The sequence below is a fragment of the Lagenorhynchus albirostris genome, chromosome 14 (genome assembly GCF_949774975.1).
Source record: "Lagenorhynchus albirostris chromosome 14, mLagAlb1.1, whole genome shotgun sequence".
Classification (NCBI taxonomy): domain Eukaryota; kingdom Metazoa; phylum Chordata; class Mammalia; order Artiodactyla; family Delphinidae; genus Lagenorhynchus; species Lagenorhynchus albirostris.
The window spans coordinates 81,746,183-81,764,158 of record NC_083108.1 but is presented as its reverse complement, the minus strand read 5'-3'; the positions used below and the strand labels follow the sequence as shown (position 1 = coordinate 81,764,158).

General features: G+C 57.3%; 1 protein-coding gene across 9 annotated transcripts in view; it reads left to right on the top strand.

Moving 5' to 3' along the window:
- Nucleotides 1–17,976, top strand: part of PITPNM2 (phosphatidylinositol transfer protein membrane associated 2) — a 144,967-nt gene that overhangs the window by 62,399 nt on the left and 64,592 nt on the right. For 7 of the 9 annotated variants that reach the window (XR_009544390.1, XM_060170803.1, XM_060170802.1 and 4 more), the window contains exons 1-2: nucleotides 1,080–1,141; nucleotides 1,860–2,108. The exons of the other annotated variants lie outside the window; for them this stretch is intronic. The gene's annotated coding sequence lies outside the window, so the exon portion shown is untranslated. Of the gene's footprint in view, nucleotides 1–1,079; nucleotides 1,142–1,859; nucleotides 2,109–17,976 lie in introns of those variants that run through there. 9 annotated transcript variants of the gene reach the window in all.

Below are 17,976 nucleotides of genomic sequence, written 5' to 3'. Positions count from 1 at the left end.
GAAAGTCAGGGAAGTGCTGGGGCTGGGGCTGAGTTTGAAATAAGTAAGGGGGTCGAGGAAGGCCTCAGTGAGGAGGGTCCCAGAGCCAAGGCTACGGGGGAGGCAGCTCTGGGCAGAGGGCGCCTAGGTACAGATGCCCCGAGGCAGGCAGGGCAGGGCCTCCAGGCCTTCCCCTGTGAGTGGGGTGAGACCAGGTGACTTCAGGGCACAGGGGGATCCCTGTGGCCATCCTGTCAGGTGGAAGGGGCATGCGGGAAGCTAAGAGAAGGCTTTGCAGGGGGAGGGGGAGCCGGCCGGGCCCGCGGTCCTCAGCGGCCATTCCCAGCGCTGGGTGACCCATACCTGTGGGTGGGCTCAGAGCACAACCGCAGTTATGGTTGTTCGTGGTTGCGTTTAAGTTTTTCCACTGCCAGCCCCGAGATGTCACTTCTCCCCGACTTGGGAGGGGTTCGGGATGGCTTGGCCAGGCTTCAGTTCTGGCTTTGAAGCCACACAGCCGTCGCCCGGGCCCTTGACCTGCCCTGGCACGGGGTCAAGTGCTGGGTGCCCCCTCCTACCCGGGCCTGTTCCAGAGTCTCCCGCCTCTCAGGAGGCCCATGCCAGCCAGGCTGGGGGGAGCTGGGGGCCTGGGCTTCAGCCCCAGTTCCTCCCGCCTTGCCGTGTGCTCCACCAGCTGAGTCTGGGTTTCTGCATCTGCCAAGTTAGGTTTGGATTCTAGTCCAGCCGCTGTGCCAAGGCACAAGCCTGTGAGAACAGCTTTGTGCACGAGGGAAGGCGTCCCTGAGGACCCGAGACAGCGCAGCCCGAGACCGCGAACCCCTGCACAACCCCACGGGGGTCCACTGCTGCCACTTTAGGAATGGGGGGAGGGTCTATTCCAATCCTTCATCTCCTGCCCGGACGTTCTAGGGATGACCTCAGGAGTTGCCAGGGGAGACGGCAGGAGATGGGGTTCTAGAATGGGGTCTAGGGCCAACAGGGACAGGAGGAGAGGTTAGCGGTTCAGGGACCTACATCATTACGGAGTCCACCACGTGCACGCCCCAGCTGGTACCCGACTGCCCACCCTCTGTCCTTTTAGAGGGAGCCTTGGGGGCCAGGCTGCAGACAGAAGCTCACTCCACTGCCCAGACACCGTGGGGTAAGTAGGGAGAGGAAGGGATGAAGGAGGGACGGAGGAGCTATAGGTGCTGGGCTTGGGCCGTGTCCTACCTTCCCATCCCAGTAAGTCCTTAGAGCTGCTCTGTCCAGGGTGATCACCACCAGCCCCGTGTGACTTCTTAATTTTAATTTTAAATAAGTGAAATAAGATTAAAAATTCCATTGTCCAGTCACACGAGTCACATTTCAGGTGCTCAGTAGCCCATGGGCTAGCGGCGGCCGTACTGGACAGCCAGGCGTAGAACGCATCCGTCAACCCAGAAAGTTCCATAGGGCAGCGCCAGTCTCATCTCTAGAGCAACCCCAAGTGGTAGAGACTGTTGCCCACCTCTTTACAGATGGAGAAGCTGAGGCTCAGAGAGGGGAAATGGCTTGCTAGTCAGGCCTCCAGGGAGTGTAAGAGAGTACTCAAACCTGGATGCGTCGAGCCTCAGAGCGTGGATAACGGGGTCCGTGTGCACACGTGTCCTGCTGCCCAGAGGGCTGCTTCTTGGGACAGAGGAGACCAAAGCCCACTTGCTGGCCACACACATGCTTTGGGACCTCTGCCTCAGTCCCCAGGGCCAGGCGGACCCCCCCCCAATAGGCTCGATTACCCAGTGGGGAGCAATGCTTTAATGAAAAGGCCAGACAAGGATTAACATTCTGTTTGGGGCCTCCGGGGCTGCACCTTTGAGACCGAATCCCAAATCCCATAGGAGAGGCTTCAGGAAACATCACTGGACTCTGAAAAACTCATTCTAAAAGTAAGAGAACAATAGCCCAAAGCTTGGAAACGGCCCATGTGTCCGATGAATCCGATGCTATGATTCAGCCATAAAGAGGAAGGAAGCACTGACCCAGGCTACAAAGTGGACGAACCTCGAGGACATGATGCAAAGTGAAAGAGGCCGCGCACAAAAGGCCACAGAGTGGATGATCCCATTGATACGAACTGTCCAGAACAGGTAAATCCACAGAGACAGAAAGCAGACTGGTGGCTGCCCGGAGCTGGGGGGGGCGGCATGGGGAGTGAGTGCCTGTTAGGTTTGGGGGTGATGAAAATGTTCTGGAATTAGAGGTGACGGTGGTACAGCACCATGAATGCACTCCATGCCTCTGAACTGTGTACTTTAAAATGGCAAAAATGGTCAGTTTTATAGGTGTTTTGCCACATTAAAAGTGAGAGGAGGGCTTCCCTGGTGGTGCAGTGGTTGAGAGTCCGCCTGCCGATGCAGGGGACACGGGTTCGAGTCCTGGTCTGGGAGGAACCCACATGCTGCGGAGCAACTAGGCCCGTGAGCCATGGCCGCTGAGCCTGCGTGTCCGGAGCCTGTGCTCCGCAACGGGAGGGGCCGCGACAGTGAGAGGACCGCGCACCGCGATGAAGAGTGGCCCCCGCTTGCCACAACTAGAGAAAGCCCTCGCACAGAAACGAAGACCTAACACAGCAAAAATAAATTAATTAATTAATAAGCTCCTACCCCCAATTAAAAAAAAAAAAAAGTGAGAGGAAACGGTAGGATGTAGGTAGTGTGTGTATGGGTGTTCTTTAGGAAATGTGTTCGGCTTTGCTGTTTGTGTGAACCTTTTCATAATAAAGTGTCGAGGGGGCAAGTGAGAAGAGGATTGTGAAGAGAAGAATGTTTCCCAGGTCATGGCATTCAGAGATAGGACTCCAGTGGGTCCGCCCTCAAGTCTTTCTGTGTCAGAGCTGCAAGGCCTTGGCCTCTGCGTTGGCTTCAGCCTTTCCGGGGCCTCTGTCCCGACCGTGGGGAGCGAGGGGAGGTGGGACGATGGGTGCTGTGCCTGCCATGCTCCCGTCCACCTGAGGAGACAGCGTCCCTGAGATGGTGTCCACGCCCCTCCACCGGCCCCTGCTGTTTTGGTGTCCAGGTTAGGAGATGGCGGGGTTGTGCCCATTTGAGATCAGGAGTGGGGGCCCAGAGGTGGGCCTGGATGCGCCCCTGTCATGTCATCTCCAAGGGGAGGAGCGGAGACCCCAGCCCCGGCCTCCCTGGCCCCATTCCTGCAGCCTGGAATGGGTGCAGGGCCAGTAGCCACGGCCAGTCCTGGAGCTGGGGTCGTGGACAGGAGCTGTGGCAGGGCTGACGCAGGCAGGTGGGAGAGCCAGCCCAGCGTGGGAGAACCGCAGGGAGCCAGGGCCACGGAGCCTTCAGGGGCCGTCCACCCGGGAGGACCGTCCACCCGGCAGGGCCGTCCACCCAGGAGGGCCGTCCATCCGGCAGGGCCGTCCACCCGGCAGGGCCGTCCACCCAGGAGGGCCGTCCACCCGGCAAGGCCGTCCACCCGGCAGGGCTGTCCACCCGCAGGGCCGTCCACCCGGCAGGGCCGTCCACCCGGGAGGGCCGTCCATCCGGGAGGGCCGTCCACCCAGCAGGGCCGTCCACCGGCAGGGCCGTCCACCCGGGAGGGCTCACCCCCTTCGTCCTTCTCCACTTCCTGCATAGGAGGTTCTGTGCATCGAGATCCTCCCCTAGTTGGACGTCCCCTCGTCCCTGAGGGTGGGAAATGTGGCCAAAACTCATGGGGAAACGTGACTCGGGGTCTGGAGACACTAATTTGTAGAAACCGAGAGGCAGGGGGAGGTCTGAATGCCTCCCCAAACACCAGGGCCCCAGGTGGTACCCAGGCCGCTGGGAGAGTCTCTGGTCCCCTCAGTCCCCGGGGAGTCTGGCTGGACTGGCGTGGTGTTAGATGAGGGGCGGGGAGCGCCAGTGAGCCTGGAGAGGAAGACTTGAACCTCCCGCCCCCTCACCCCCCTCTCCTCCAGGGGGCAGAGAACTGCTGCTATTGCCCCACTGGGTCAGGCCAGTTCCCCTCCCAGTCTGGCCGCCTGGGGCCCAGAAGGCCTGGTTTGGTGGGGGCTGCACCAGAAGTGTGGGGATTGGCTCTGAGCTGATGCCTTCCCTCTGGCATAAGGTTCCTCCACCCGCCTCAGGCTCTGCCAGCGGCTCCCCTTTCTCCATGGCAACTTAGCTCAGTGGTCCCAGTGGAGGAGAGAGAATCAATTCTCCCTCTTCCCTCCCTCCCTCTCCTCTCTCCCCACCCCTTCCTCTTGGCTTCCCTTCCTCCCTCCTTCGTCCCTGCCCGGCTCGGCTCCTCCATCCATCCGTCCATCCGTCCGTCCCTCTGTCTCCGAGGCGCCCTCCCGTCTCCAGGCATGAGTTGCCGGCAGAGCTGCGTGCCAGGGGCGGCTCCCTGAGGCCGTCAGCATGGGGAGCTTGGGGGACCTCCGCAGACATGGGGGGCTGCTGGACCAGCCCCAGGCCGGCTCCTGTGGCGTGTGGCTCCCAGCTCTAACATTTTGTCTCCCCTCTTCCCCTTCCTTACATTTTCTTCCTGAAAGGTAATTTTCTGCTAAAACTGTCAGAGCCTTAGGATGGGTTTATTAGCAAGGCAGGCTCTGTCCTGGTCACGTGGGCTGCTGTTTTCCCTGGAGTAGCTGGGGTGGAGGGAGAGAGGGAGGGAGAGGCATGGCCTGACTCAGAGCTCAGAGTTTGGGCGTGTGGGGGGGTCTCTCCTCCAGGGTGGCTGTGAGAAGCCCACTCCCGACTCCTGGTGCTTGGGTCTGTGGCTGTCCGTTGCTCTTCCAGTTTTCAGCCTAATTGCTGCACACCATGAGCAGTCTGCTTTCCTGGACCGTGGTCTGACCAGGGGGAAGGGAAGGGAATTTAGGGGCATGCACGTGCACCCCAGATGGGGCAGGTCTACCGAGTGTCGATGGCCGGGTACAGGTTTCTCTGTCTAATCCTTTCTTGCCTGAAAATGGAGTTCAGTAGGGAAATGTTTTGTCCCCGTAACCAAGCATCTCCGAGAAGATGGTGTAGTGAAGATCAGCCTCTGGCTGGTTCCCGGCAGAGGGGGTCCTGGCAGCCTGGCTGTCCTGGCACCACCATCTGTCTGGGACAGCCCCTCAGCAGAGTTCGGTTCAGACAGGATCCTGAGACTGCTGCCCAGTGGGTCGAGATTTTTCCCTTGTCTCTACCCCATCTCCAGCCATGGCGTTCAGGACGGCTTCTGCATGGCTCTCCTGGAAGGCATCAGTGAGGTTAATCCGTCAGCCGCCCGTCCCAGCGGCATTCTCGGGATCCGCGCCGCTCCCATTACCTCTGCACTTCTGGCAGCAGGTGATGGAAAAAAGGACCCCTCGCTGTCAACTAGAACGTCTGTGTTGATGGAAAGTGAGGCCCGAAGAAAACGGATTTAGCACCCAGTTCTTAGAAGCCATGGGTTTGAATGGTGCTTGAGAGGAAGCCCTGTGTGATCTTTAAATAGAAAGTGAACACCAGTGACTCACAAGGAGACTTGAAAGTTTGGTTCAGGTATGGGGGGGGGCGGGGAAACAAGTCAGCTCTGAACGTGGTCCCCACCTTGGGGGCTGAAATGGCAGGGAGTCTAGACATTCAGGCATGTGTCTCAGAGTCAGGCTTCTGATTGGATTATACATTTGTTTTCAGCATTATCTCTGGCAGATTGCTTTAAAAACAAACGGCCCGAGGCAGGGCCCCCCACCCCCAGCCCCCGCCGGTCTGGGTCTGTGGTCAGGTCTCTTTAAACTACATTTGTTCATCCCCCAAAGCCTGTTTCACTAAAGCCGCCTTAGACTCTGAGTCCTTGGTGCTTCCCTTTGATAATCAGATCGGTTCCTGTTGGGCAGGATGAAAATGCTTTTGTGTCTGCAGCGTCTGTGCTGTGTGTTGCTTTTCCTTTGCTTTGAGGCTGGCATCTGTCACCGAGACCCTCCTGGCATCTGGGCGCTGTGCAGGCTTCTTAATGACATTAGCCGCGTCTGGATTCTGGTTGGTTTGCTGTAAATTCTGATGGGTTTACGAGTCGTGCGATGGGTGGGGAGGCGGTGTGCTGGTTGGGCTTGGTTGGGTTTTGGTTTGCTGGCGAACAGAAAATCTGATGTGACACGTAAAAGGTCAGCCCCGTGAGTGGCGGCGCTCATTCTCAGCTTTGCTCGCAGCCTCCACGGGAGGTGGCAGCTGGAGTTACTCTGCCCCCCGGGCTCTTTCATGGGCGTCCAGGGTGCGGGTTGCTTTGGCCGCCCACGTGTGTGTTTAATCAGCAAGTCGGGAGGATGGCAGAGCAGGGCTGGCGATGGAGGGGGAGGGAGGCAAGACTCCGCCAACCCGCCCGCTTTCATCCAAAGTGAATCCTGAGTGCTCTGTGTCAGCCTCCCCGCCTCCCTCCCGTGTCCTCTAGCACCGGGAGCCAGCCCTCTTTCTTAGTGCGATTTCACGTAGCGGTGCCTTACTTGAAAGCATCGTAAAGAGCTGCAGAGGGTGTGAGAGCAGGTCGCAGAGGTGAGAGCCCCGGCTGCCGGCTGCCGATGGCTCCAGCCGCCGAAAGTGTGGAAAGCTCATTCCAGGAAAAGTGGAATAGTCGCCGTGTTGGCTGGCTTTCGGGCGGTGAGTGGCTCTCTCTTCTTTAATTCCACGGGAGCACTGGGATTCAGGGGCGGGCTCGGTGGGAAGCGTGGTGGTTCGGACAAACCTCGCGAAGCCCGTAACGCTCCATGGGGAAAGTTTGGTTTGTCTTCCCCTGTGCGCTGGCGTCCCCCACCCAGGCTGTGTCGGGCAGGACAGGCGGTGCTGGTTCAGCGTCAGAGACTCTAGGACTCGGGACCACGACTGCCTCGGGAGGCTGAGCCTGTGCCCCAACCCAGCCCTGTTGCCCAGACTGAGAAAATCTCTTAGGGGTGGCAGTTCATCTTTTTACACAAGTGGCTTAAGAAATCGTGCAGGAGAACAGAAGCTCGTGAACGTTAAATTCTCCTGGTCTGCTGTGCGACGTCCCTGAATACACACATATATGCAGTCACACACATGCACACTCACACACACACACACACATACGGTTTTCCCTTTTGCCATCAGGGGTGCATGTACCAGCTGGCATTCTGCCCTTGATAACATGATCTCCTATAAACAGTTCCCGGTACTGATAAGATCGCAGAGCTGTCCTTTCTATGCATTGCTTTTTAGCTCTGTGTCTTACCTGAGTGAGACAGACCATTCGTGTCCACTTCTGGAAAGAGCTGCCTCCCTCTCTTACTGTTCCTCTTTTCCACAATCCCCCAGGCTCTGCTACGTTGTCAGGTGTTACAGACGTTAGCACATTTGTGTCTGCAGAGGAAGCCCTGGGTGCTAGCTTTCCATCCTGGGCTGCTGAGGGTCTCAAGCCGAAAGGAAGGGGGCGTCGTCAGAGAGAGACTGCTAAGCTTCAGAGGTGCTGAGCTGCGAGGCCGTGTGTGCGTGCGTGCGTGTGTGTGCCTTCCCCACATTGTTCATATTTGGGCATCTTCAGCTTCGCTTTCCATTTCTCCCCATTGTCTTGTTCATTTCCCTGATCAAACTCTGAACTGGGATCTTAACACCCACCTCGCCGGCGCCTTCACAAATCTCATCTAATTTAACAATTTGCAACCACTTTAGAAGTGCTTGGTGTTGTCCCATTTTTACATATGAGGAAACTGAGTCTCAGAGCAGTTGAGTAGCCCACCCTGTGGCAGAACCAGAACTCAGATCTCTGACTCATTCATTCATTCATTCATTCATCAGTTACACATGCAGCCTGCTCTGCAATGGGCCCCATGCCACCAGGCTTTGGGATGAAGGGGAGACCCAGTCCTTGCCCTCCAGGGAGGAGTCCCTCCATCCCAGTTGTCTGAGGAGAGAAAAGGAAAGAAGCAGAGGGCAGGCGCTGAAGGAGGTGGCGGCCCCTGCTGGAGTGGGGAGTCCCTTGCTGGTTCCCACCCCAGCCCACCACTCCCGCCTGCTGCACTATAGACAATCTTGATTGGGTCCTGATCCGTCTGTGTTCTCCTGTGGGGGCAACCTGGCTCACTTTCTTTTAAAAATTGAGACATCATCTAAGGCCTTCCCTGGCGGTCCAGTAGTTAGTACTTCACGCTTCCACTGCAGGGGGCACGGGTTCGATCCCTGGTCGGGGAACTAAGGTCCCGCATGCCGCATGGCGCGGCCAAAAAGAAAACAAAAAATTAAGACATCGTCTTGTCATCAGGAAGACAGTCTGTGGAGTGGGCCTGTGTGTTTTATGCTGAGAACTTAGGTGTGGATGGCTCGGTGTAGAAGGAGGGCCACGTACCCCTGGACACTGGGCCTCAGTTTCCTCATCTGTAACCTGGAGATAGCACCAGCTACTTCATGCACCTCAGCCTGGAGGAGGCAGGTGTGAGGGTGCTTGGCAATGAACCCCCGAATTGGCATCAGGATTTGTTATCATGCATTTAGATATCCCGGTACCTTACTCTCCGATGGCTCAGAAGAGACTGCAAGGTTTGGAGTATATAGATACATGCATATAGGTATGCAAAGAGAGAGTGCACCATTGGTAAAGCAAATGATTTAAACAGCGATTCTGGGTAGAGAGAATCTGAGAGTTCTTATGTTATCTTTGCAACTTTTCTGTAAATTAGAGATTATGTGAAAGAAAGAAAGAAAGAAAAAAGACAGGTGTTTGAGGGCTTTTCCCCAAAGATGCACACAGTAGTGATATAACAGAGGAGGGTTTGTACCTTAAGGAGCCCACAAGAAGCCACGTGAACAAAACCGATGACCGGCCCGCCCTGCAGGGGAGAAGGAGCCATTGTAGGGGCCCTTTCAGGTCATGGCCAGGCCACACTCTCTTGAGGCAGGGCTCTCCCTGGACACAAGGGCCTCCAAGGTTAAGCTCCTCCCCAGCTCCCTCCCTGGGCTTGCTGAGGCCTTCCCCGGGGCCTGAGTCTCTTCCTCCAGAGGACAGAGCCTGCTGCCTTCCCCAAGCCTGGAGAAAGTTGATGGTTTCTTGACGGGGCGCTGGTTTAGTTTTGGTCCGAGCTGCAGCATACCCTCCCATGCTGTCAGCCTTGTGACCTTCTGCTGCCCCCCGGGCTCCGGAGAGCCCCTTTCGGTAAATCCTTGCGTGGTTGCTGGGAGTTCCGGCTCTGCTCCCCGTGGGCCACCCCAGCCTCGATCGTCTCCCCCGACAAAGCGAGCGTGGTGGCACCCGAGCCCGGCGCCTGAGCGGGCTCCGCTGCAGTTTCACCTTGCTGCCGTAGCGAGAAGAGCATTCCTCACCGGGTCCCCCCTCCTCCCTGAAGGCAGCGCAGAAGGTCGCAGGGAGGACAGGAGGCAGCACCAAGGGGGAGTTCGGGGCCATCTCACACCCTCGGCGGCCCACCGCGCTGGGGGAGCACGGAGGCGGAAGCAAGTCAGAGCCGCTCGTCCTGTCCCTACTCTGCCGTCAGCCCGGGTGCGAGACCTCAGAGCACTCCCTTGACCTCTCCAAGCCTCAGTTTCCTGCTCTGCACAGCAGGGTCACAGAGGGTGTGGGCAGAGCACCGCGATCCCAGCCGGCTCCCACTCTGCCTGTCACCCTGTGCCTTGCCAAGCACTTCACAGCTTTCGAGGTGTGGACAACCATGATCCCCTCCTGTAGCTGTGACCGGGCTTTGTCAGGGCTGCAGCAGGCCGCACAGACAGGGAGCCGGGAACGGGGCATTTAAAACACTCTGGCTACCTGGATGCATTTGCCCGCTGGGCCCCTGCTGACTCCGTGGCTAAAGTCCTTCGTCCAGATTCCGGGTTCCTGGGATGGGGAGACTGGGAGGTGGAGGCTGTCCTTGGGGTGGCAGGGAGAGCAGAACTTGTCTGCCACGTGGACCCGGGGTTGAGTCCTGGCTGTGTGACCTGCAGAAGCCACTCAATCCCGTGAGCCTGAGTGTCGCCCCGTGCAGGACGGGGGTGGTCCTCCCACTGCGGGCGCTGGCTGAGAATGGACCCGTAGAAGGAGCGAGATGTCGCGGGTGATTGCTTTCTAGGACAGTCCTCCAGGGTAGGACTTAAGAAAAGGATGCGTTTCAAATGGCCACTCTGTACCAAAGGTCGTCCTAGGATCAGGGCCAGGCCGGCTGCTGCTTTACATGTCCCCAGATGTTTGGAGAGCCAGTGCTGTGTCATGGCCAGCGGGACCTCCCGTCAGAGGTGTGGTCGCTAAGCTGCCTGTGGCCTAGAAGACGAAGACCTGGGCCCCGCCAGCCACCTGAGGGCACGTGGCACAGCAGTGTCGCTGTTGGGGAAACCAAGGCCCAGAGGTGTATCTCACTGCTGGAGCTGGGCGTGGCCACAGTGCCAAGGAGGGGCCTCCCCTGGACCCAGAAAAGAGCAGGGGACACGGTGACGTTCCTTCTGTGCAGCGCCCACACGGTGCACGACATTCTTGGGATGCTCTTGCCCCAGAGTCGATCCAGGTTGGGCCGATGCATGAAGGGTCATGTCGATGCAGAGCCCTCAGTGGTGTCCCCGCCACCAGTCCGGGCTGAAGAACCGGTTGGTCCTGTGAGGTCATTGAGAAGGCAGGCAACCTCGTGTGCAGCCTGAGGAAGAGGCTCTACACAGTGGGCCTTGGAGAAGAGCTTCCGTCCCACGGGCAGCTGGGCTTCTCTCCGACCGCTTGGCAGTCCATTTGGACCCGAGTATGGCAGCCGGCGGGAGGGCTCCTGCCTCGGCAAGCGCCGCATTCCTCTGAGCTGCCCGACCCGGGTGCCCCACAAGGCCTGTCTCTCTCTGTTGGGGGGAAGGGGGTTTGGGGAGTGGACATCAGCAAGCACCTTCTGTGGGGGGGGCACCCCAGGGCACAGAGCCACTGCCTGCATGGTCCTAGGGCCCTTGGAGATGGTCTCACTCAAACCCCTCTGCTTTAGCTGGGAAACTGAGGCCCACGGAGGGCCAGGGACCTACCTCGTCCAGCTCCCTGGACCTCAGTAGCACTACCTTCTATCTGCCGCCTGATAACGTTCAGGGCCTGGGCGCTGTCCCCACGGTGGGTGTGGCACTAGGGCAGGATTTACACCCTTGAGCAGTGAGCCGTGCTGGGAGGAGACAGCAGAGCCTCTGGGATCTGCCTGCCTCACTGCGGGGGTGGCTCACCTGCCCCTGGGCTCTGTCCCGTTGCCCCAGGCCGCCAGCAGAGGCTCCTGGCTGGGTCTTGCTACCCTGGACTCTCAGCTCACTGCCAGGCAGCCAGTGCAGACTTGATGGTTGTGAATTACCAGTGTGCAGGACGCATGCCCGGATGTGGCTTTGCAGTCTCCAAAGCATATTGCATCCCGTTTACCGGGTGAGTCTGGCTGCGGCCCTGTGCAGTGGCCAAGGCAGATGACCAGAGTCTTTTCATGCGGGGGCAGAGGGGTTGAGTGAGCTGCCTGAGGTCAGCCAGCAGCTCTGGGACAGAGTCTGGACTTCAGATCATTTGCCTAACAAACATTTGCCAGGTGACTGGCTTTATTGAGCAGCTGCTCTGGCCAGGCCCTGGGGAGATGGCTGTGAGCAAGGCGCAGGGACTGAGCTCAAAAGCAAGCCGGGGTGCGGGGGGTGCGGGGGGTGACATGATGGCTGGAGAGAGTCAACACCAGGTGCCTGTGGAGCTGACCGGGCCCGTGGAGAATCCTCACCTGGGCGAAGGGCTCTTTGAGCACAGGAGGGTCAGTCACCTGATTCCAAGCCCAGGGGGACACCGGCATGCGTCCCCTCACCAGCCAGGCTCTGCCGTGTGACCTCAAGCAAGCCCTGTCCTATGACTGCTCTCTCCACCTGCATGAAGAGGTCAAACCAGGCCACGTGTTTGCATCCTCTGGTGAGCTCCCCAGTATCCTTGGGGAACCTGTACAAAATGCAGGGTCCCGGGTCTCTCACATAGAGGTTCTAATTCAGTAGGCCTGGAGGGAGGGCCAGGAATCTGCATTTTGAACAAGCTCACTAGACGTTTCTAAAGCAGCTCACCCCTGTGCCTCAGTTGGAGAGATGCTGCACTTGGCCATGGTGAAGCCCTTTGAGCGCCGACATCATCGGCCCTACGATGACCCTGACCTTGCCCCTTGGCACGGCAGCGTCTGCAGAGCTGGCAGGGTGGAGAGCCAGGGGTTTGCTGATGCTCAGCTGTCTCAGCTCCCATACCTGGCAGGATCCCAGGGGAACCCTGGTCTCGGTTCCGAAGCTTCCAGAAGCCTTGGCCAGCTCCCCACCCCCAATGAGAGGTTCTCCAAAAATGAGACAGGAAGGGGTGCTGAGGCAAAGGTCAGGGTGGGGGGCTACCATTTCTCATCAGAGAAGCTGCGGTGCCTGGGTTAGGCCTTCACCCAAGGAGTGCTTCTGGGGCCGCTTGCTTGGGGCTGGTGCACCTGAGGACTCAGGCAGGCTTGTCTGGCCTGACCACGTGTGGGAGATTAGAACAGGCTGTCCAGGCCCCGGCATGGGGAAAGCAGGGAGGCAGGGCGGCTCCACATCCAGCAGCCACTTCCCCTCAAGTGTCTTCATAGCAGACGGAGAAGGGCTTCTCGCCGGCCCCTCAAGTGACCTTAGCTAATCGGGCTGCAGCCCTTTTGAGAGCCTGGTGACAGGCTTGCTCTGTCCTGCCGCGCACTGGTGTCACCCTCCCAGCCAGGACGCCATTACCTTTTCTCCTGAACGCTCCCAGAGCAGGGGGACGCTGGCTAATGTCCATGTGGTCAGCTCAGGCTGTGTCCTGTTTCCTGATGCTGCAAACCAGTGAACTAGTGTAGGGGCTGCTGTGACAAAGGACCTCAGTCTGGGTAGTTTAGAACCACATAGGTATGTTGTCTCGCCGTTCTGGAGGTCAGGAGTCTGAAATCAAGGTGTCTGCAGAGCCACGCTCCCTCTGAAGGCTCTAGGGAAGGAGCGTTCCTGGCTTCTTCCAGCTTCTGGTGGCCCCAGGTGTTCCTTGGCTTGTGGCCGCATCTCTCTGATCTCTGTCTCTGTGTCCACATGGTTGTCTCCTCTGTGTGTATCTCTGTGTCCTCTCCTTATAAGGACACCTGTCACTGGATTTTGGGTCCATCCTAAATCCAGGATGATCTCCTCTCGAGATCCTTAACTGATTACACCCTCAAAGCCGCTATTTCCAAATAAGGTCACATTCTGAGGTTCCAGCTGGGCATGAATTTGGGGGGGACACTCTCCCACCCGCTCTACCCAGCAGGCAGACTGTCACCAGGTAAAGGGCGGGCCTGTTCGGCTGGCGGGGGGGGAGCAGTGGGCTGGCAGCTGGTTCCAGGAAACAGATCTGGGGCTTTTAGCAGCCTCAGGCTCTGTTGTCAGCTAGGGCAGCTTTGCCTCTGTGAACAGAATCAGAGCCCAGAGCCCAGGAGGTGGTTGCCAAGGGCTCAGCCACCCTGGAGAGGGTGTGCCGTTTGGACGCCTGCTTTACGGTGTCCTGGGCAAGAAAAGCTGAACGAGGCCCTGAAGAGCCAGCCTCAGGACCGGGTTGCATCCCAGGGAGACAGACTGCTCAAGCGTAAGAACTTTCCAACAGGACCTTGCAGTGAGGAGCGTCCCGTCCTGGGAGGTGCTTTCGCGGCCCTTGCAGGGCTGATGTCGCAGAGAGCATTCAAGCCCCATCCCGAGAGCTCCGAACCGGTGCTTGTCAGGGACTGACGGCCCCATCCGACAGCCACGGGTCCAGGTCGGAGACTCACCCAAGGGCAGCCAAAGAGATGCGGCAGAGCCAGCCCCGGCCCGCTGGACCCTCCCTCTGGCTGGTTTGTGGGTTTGTGGGGGGGGAGGGGTGCCCTCACGCACTGGTGTCAGCTCCTCTGCAAGGCCCGACACCCCTCCTTGTGCCCCTTCCACCCTGTTGGCGTCTGCAGCCAGGTCTCCCTCCCTTGCTCTGTCCTGATGCTCCACATCCTGCCAGCTTAGCCCAGGAACCCCTTCCATGGCCGGCTGGGCACTCCGCCTGGCCCCCAGCTCTGCCTCTCTCTGAGCACCGAGCCCTCACTGGGCACTTCACCCGGGGCACAGTGTGGAGTTGTCATCTCGGTGCTTGGCACCTGCAAGAGCCTTCATCTCTGTGTCCAGGGTCTGTCCCAGACAAGATACACTGAACACATCTCAGCCATGAGGGTGATGTTGGTCTCCAGACAACTCTGTGTACGCCAGGCTGGACGTTTTTGGAGGGCATGAGGTCCAGCCCCGCCTTGACCTCCTGCAGACCTTGGGCAAGTCCTTGTCCCTCAAAGGGCCCTGTGTCCCCATCAGCTAAGGAAAGACGGATCCTGCTGTTGTGTGAAACCCGTCCTGTGTCTGACTTCTGGAAACCAGGGGTGATGCAGGGGACCTTGACACGGTGCCCGAGATGCAAGCATCCCCCATGGCCGGGACCAGATGCCCCACGGCTGCCTGGCGGCTGGCATCTCAGCCACCTGGCTGCCTCCCTTCCCACACCTGTGATGTCCCTCAGATCCTCCTGTTCAGAGAGAATAGCCTCGCCAATGAAGTCCCCGCTGATTCCCAGCCCCGCCCAGGCTGCCTGTCCACTGGAGCCACCTGCCTCATACTCAGCAACTTTGAATTTTTTGTATTGAGATGAGATTCACATAACATAAAGCTGTGGCATGTAGTACACTCATGATGTTGTGCAACCACTGCTACTGTCTAGTTCCTAAACATTTTCATCACCCCAGAAGAAAACCCTGTGCCCAGCTCTGGGGCTTTTCTCTCTTTTCTGTTTTATTTTAAAATTGTGATAAAATACACATAACAAAATTTACATTTTAACCATGTTAAGTGTCCGGTTCAGTGGTTACGTACATTCACATTGTGCAACCATCCATCTCCACCATCCATCTCCAGGACTCTTTTCTTTCCCCAAACAGAAAATGTCCCCATTAAACACTAAACCCCATCCCTTCTCCCCCAGCCCCTGGCACCCACCGTTCTCCTTTCTGTCTCAATGAATCTGTCTGGGCGCCTCGTAGAAGTGGAATCATACAGCCCTTGTTCTTTTGTGTCTGGTTTATGGAAGACATGTAGCCTCATGTCTTCCAGGTTCATCCATGTTGTAACGTGAGTCAGAATTTCCTTCCTTTTTAAGGCTGAATAACATTCCATTGTGTGGATCGACCACATGTGTTTATCAGTTCATCCATCAATGGACACGTGGATCGCATCCATCTGTTGGCTACTGTGAGTCCGACCCTGGGGCTTTTTGAGAGTCTAGTGAGAAAAGCACAGGGCCAGCGGTCTGACTGGGCTGTTGGACTCCCAGGATATGCTCCCACCTCCCTTAATCCATAATCAGCTTCAGACTTGAGCCCAGGCCCCAGTGGAAAGAAGATCATTCCAGAATGCCCTACACCGCCTGTACCTTCCTCTCCGAGCCACGCTGCCTTCCCTGCCCTTGGACCCCCATTTTCTCCTCCAGAAAGATAAGGGTACAGCTTGCTGAGAACCTCAGCCCTCAGTGGGACTGGCTGACCTTGGGCATGTCGCTTCCCTTCTCTGAGCCCTTGCCTGTCATCTGTCAGAAGGACGTAATAACCTGTGTCCACCACTCCCGTGGTACTCTTCGAAAACCCCCTAAGTGGCTGTTCGCATCCTTGGGCCTCCGCTCTTTACTGCCGGCCCTGTTCCCCCTTTCATTCTGTCCACAGGTGTTTTCTGAGCACCTGCCCTGGGTGAGCTGGGGCTGCAGGTGGGGGACTGTCCAGCAGACGGGGCTTTGAGCAGCCTTGGAGGGATGACCAGACATATCAGGCCGAGGCGGAGTTCACTTCTGGAAGGAGGTGCCCAGTGCCCGAGTGTCATCTTATTTAATCCCACCTAACCCAGTGAGGTGGGTGATGTTCCTACAAACGGGTAAACTGAGGCCCAGAGCGGTTAAATGACTTACTTGCTCGAAGGCAAGGCTTAAATTCGAACTTAGGTCCGTCTGTTCCAAAGCTAGTCTTCCCCACCGCATCTTGCTGCCTCCCGCTAGCTTTGTTTGTTTGTTTCACCACCTGGTTTTATTTTCTTTTTTGCAGGGTGGGGGGATGGTGCCCACCCCCGCCACCCCCCGCCACCCCCGAGCCGGCTGTGCAGTGCCTCCTCACTCCCCACCCTGTTGACATGGGGCGTTTGCTGCGCTGGTTTTGTTTTTGACCCAGTCAGCCTGGCAGGGAAGTGGCGGGCTGTGTGCAGAGCTTCCCAAAATAGCCCCAGGCTCCCCGCCAAAGATAGAAGAGCCAGACTGTGTGCAGTGGGCTTGGACCAGTTAAGATGACTCAGTTCCGGATACCCCAGCCAGCCTCTCTCTTCTTCTGACCTCCCCTCGAGCCCACCTGACCCGCACCTCCCCCAGCCTGGGCCACCGGATGCTGCTTCACACCCCTGTGCCTCTAAGGTGGCCTTACTCCCAGGAGTGCCCAGAGGCTGCGGAGGCCTGCCAGCTTTGGGCTGCTGGCTTGGGTGGGTAGCCCTGGCCTGGAATCAGGGCTTCTCATTCCCTCCCTGGGACTGACTTGCCTGGTTTGACCTTGACCAAGTCCCCGCCAGCGTCTTGGCTTCAGTCTTCTAGTTGGAGATGGGAGAGCGCATCTGTCTACTGCCTCGTGTCGTCGTGGGGACAGGGGTCCCAAACGGTGGGGGGAAGGTTGGTGATAACAATAGCGATGAGTTATTTCTTCCTATCCTGACTGTTTTGAGTGTGAGGGTGCAGTTCAAAGGGAAGCCCTCCATTAGCAGGGCTGTCCCAGCATCACCATCTCCGTCATCGTGGTACTGACGGCAGCCGCTGCTGTTCCTTGGGTGTTGTGTGCTGGGCACTTTACATTCATCGTCTCTTCGTTTATCCCCCCTGACTACCCTGTGGGGGTGTCCATGGCATTGGACTGACTTCTATAAATGTGAGAACTCAGGCTCAGAGAGTTTAACTTGCCAAGACCCAGTGGAGGGTGGAGCCGCCATGGGAACCCGCTCTGGCTTCAAAACTGGATTCTGCCTGGGATGTCTTGCCCCCTCCTCCAGGGTAAGCCTGTCCCTGCTCTAGGCTTCCCTCTCCAGACCATAAACCTAGTCTCATGGGGGCTGCCCTTGGCATCCACAGCAGCTCAAAGATTCTGTCTGTGTTCACCCAGGGAACCTGGTATAGGACAGAGACACACTAAGGCTTGGCCTCAAAGAGAGCCATGAGGCCATAAGGGCATCTCTGGAACGGAAGGGGCCGCACCTTTAACACCCTCCTTATTTATTTATTTATTTGTTGAAGTAGAGTTGATTTACAGTGTTGTGTTAGTTTCTGGTGTACAGCAAAGTGATTCAGTTATACATATATATATATTCTTTTTCTTTTTTTTAAATGACAGTTGTATATATATTTTTAAATTTTATTTATTTATTTGGTTGCACCGGGTCTTAGTTATGGCAGGCGGGCTCCTTAGTGGTAGCTTGAGGGCTCCTTAGTTACAGCTCACTGGCTCCTCAGTTGTGGCATGGGAACTCTTACTTGCAGAATGCATGTGGGATCTAGTTCCCTGACCAGGGATTGAACCCAGGCCCCCTGCATTGGGGCACGGAGTCTCAACCACTGTGCCACCAGGGAAGTCCCTATGTATGCTTTTTCATTTTCTTTTCTGTTATGGTTTATTACAAGATATTGAATTTACTTCCCTGTGCTATACAGTAGGACCTTGTTGTTTATCTTTTTTTTTAATATATTTATTTATTTTATTTATTTATTTTTGGCTGCGTTGGGTCTTCATTACTGCATGCGGGCTCTCTCTACTCTTCATTGCGGTGTGTGGGCTTCTCATTGTGGTGGCTTCTCTTGTTGCAGAGCACGGGCTCTAGGTATGTGGGCTTCAGTAGTTGTGGCACGAGGGCTCGGTAGTTGTGGCTCATGGGCTCTAGAGCTCAGGCTCAGTAGTTGTGGCGCACGGGCTTAGTTGCTCCGCGGCATGTGGGATCTTCCCGGACCAGAGCTCGAACCCGTGTTCCCTGCATTGGCAGGTGGGTTCTTAACCACTGTGCC